Below are 2682 nucleotides of genomic sequence, written 5' to 3' on the forward strand. Positions count from 1 at the left end.
ACCATCCATTAGGGGATAGATTGGCACCATCTTTTTGAAAATAAAATTGGTAGTAGCAAGTTACTTAGCTTGCAGCATCGACACACCCGGAGCAGTTTTTCAGAGATTGGATTTGATGGCAGTGATTCAAGTACCTATGGCTGTTGTCATATCTACAATGTAGTTGGGTGCAGGTGTCTTTTTGACAAGGGCTTGAGTTTTGATAGAATTGATGTTTCAATTGGCTTGAGTTCTGCAGAATGGTTTCTTCTACCGACATCTACAGTTGGTTTTCAGATGATTTCATCAGAAATGTCAGTTGTTTGGATGTTGAGTACAGTTTCTCAGTTACTGGTATTGATGATTTCTCCACGGGAGTATGATGCGGATTGGGATGATACACAGATTTACATTTGGGATCCAGGCAGACTGATTGGTTCATGGTTCAGCCATTGCTTGGGGACAAGCAATTTCAGGAAGGGCGGACTGTCATGTCCCCATTTTTGGTGACAGTTCGATTTAATTAATTTAATTATTCTGGTTGTCTAAAATAATGAATATTTTAAGGACGACTAATTAAATATTTTAATTAAATAAATGAATATTAAAAGATAACTTTATATTTAATAAAGTGACTTGGATTATAAAAATATTTAATAAAGTCACTTGAGGGATAAGATCAAAAATGTTCTAGAAGTCTCTGGAGAGGATGGAGAGAAAAGAATAAATAGGCACCCCGGGGCTCCATTCGAATCAGGCAGTTGTTTATCTCTCTTTGTTTTTCAGATTGTGATTCATTCACAGGTGCATTGTGGAACCTAGGGTTTCTGCAATTGTCACAGTTGGCCATTGAGAACGAAAACTCTCAATTGGTACGCAATTTTGAGGGTGTGAAATATCATCTGAATTATTGCAGATTGGAGGTGACATTCAGTCATTTCATCGGGACGGTAATCTGTGGTTTATAGCCAAAAATTGTGAAGGATCATTCTCAGAATTGATATTCGAAGATTCAAGATATTGCAAGGGTTGAAGTTCATCATTCTTTTCCAGGATCTGTTGGCAAGAGGAGTAAGGTGACTTCTTCAGCATTCTATATAGAAGGCTGCAGGGTGAACAGATCTGGGAACGAGTTTCCTTTCAACAGCACTTTCATATATCGTTAGGACCGAAATCTGGGTCGAAGGCAAATTGTAAAGATCACTTAACTCGGTGGATCGAAACCTAATCGTCGGGATCAAATTGCAAGTTTAACTCGCTCATCATATCCAGTGGCGGTGATGAATTGATGAAGGAAGATTTAGCTAGATCCATCGGCTCTGAATATTCAAATAAGCAGGCTGATGGATTGGGAGACCAAGCTGGAAAAGGAAGACAACGCAAGCTGCAGAAGTTGGAATCCTCCAAATCACAAGGCCGCCCTCATTAGCAGGGTTACGGTTCCATCATGTAAGATGCACACAAGTATTACTGGTATATTGGATTCCAAAGGGCCGGAATCATCTCTTAGCGAAAGATTGGGAAAGGGAGCAGAAAACCCTTGTGATCATGCGAACTAACTGAGTCTTCAGCATCCTAACAGGCCAACCACGCCCGCAAAGACCAGTTTATTTTGAGCTAACATTGTCATCCGATTGCATGGATCTTGATTTGTCACATTCCGTAGTAGGATCGCATAGGCGTCGGTTCTGAGGAGTGCATATCGTGAGGAGTGCATATCGCATACATTTGTTCAAGATCGCTGAAGGTGGAGGGAACAGTCAGCATGATCGGCAGAAGCATCAGCAGTTCGGGTTCCTTTCTTAGGACGTCTTTGCAGATCTGCCAACAGAGATTAAGTTAGCATTATGTATTGGCGTCATTGAAGACAAATGTAGGATCAAGGTGCCCTGACATGCAAGGAGTTGCCGGCGGAGGTGTGTGCATTTTCTGTTGCCTCCTTTGGAGCACGCTGTGTTCTTGAGAAGACCGTTCCGAATGATGGCAGCGACGAATACAAGTGTCTGACATCAGAGATCATAGCGAAGAGATAAATGAATGGATTGAAACAGAGGAATGTTTAAATGATTGTGGGCTCGACAGAATTGTAGTGGGATTATCCAGCGATGGTTTAATGGAGTACAAATTCACCAGCAAATTGTGTTCACCACAGTGTTACAACAACTGCCATAACATCATCAATCTTTACTTCAATCTTGCTGCCGGTGAAGGAGTCTATCTACCTCGATTGTGCAAAGCTCATAGAAGTGGATCTCGGCGCATGATACAAGAAATTATGGATCATTCTTCAGAAGTTACATCTGAATTATTCGAATTCGTTGCTGCTGCTGCTGCTGCTCCTTCTTCTTCTCAGGACATCACGGCATCGAGTCCCGTGGGCTCTCCATTTCCATAGATTTCTGGGTTTCCCCAATTCATAGGATTGCTTTTATAGTTCATCGGAGCTGTAAAATAGATCAGAGCTTGCCAGCGAAGTGTTTGACGAGTTAACTAACACTTGAAGTTTTAGTATTTTTGGTGTTCAAGAAGCAATAATCCAGCTAGGGTCATTTCACAAGTCATACAATAAAAGATGTCTAAGTAAAGCCCAAGAAGAGAAGCATCCTGATGTACATTATTGAAACTATTAAAATTAGCTTTATACCTATATCTCCATATATGGGACAAAATAACATGTCTAACTCCCTCAACAATCATATTAGT

At 40.9% G+C, this 2682-nt stretch overlaps 1 pseudogene; it reads left to right on the forward strand.

The window, feature by feature from the left end:
* Positions 1–1322: 1322 nt before the first annotated feature.
* Positions 1323–2415, forward strand: LOC149578839 (uncharacterized; annotated as a pseudogene).
* The last annotated feature ends 267 nt before the right edge of the window (positions 2416–2682 follow it).

Source organism: Cupressus sempervirens, chromosome 1, assembly GCF_028749045.1.
Source record: "Cupressus sempervirens isolate cs-2001-9-10 chromosome 1, ASM2874904v1, whole genome shotgun sequence".
Classification (NCBI taxonomy): Eukaryota; Viridiplantae; Streptophyta; class Pinopsida; order Cupressales; family Cupressaceae; genus Cupressus; species Cupressus sempervirens.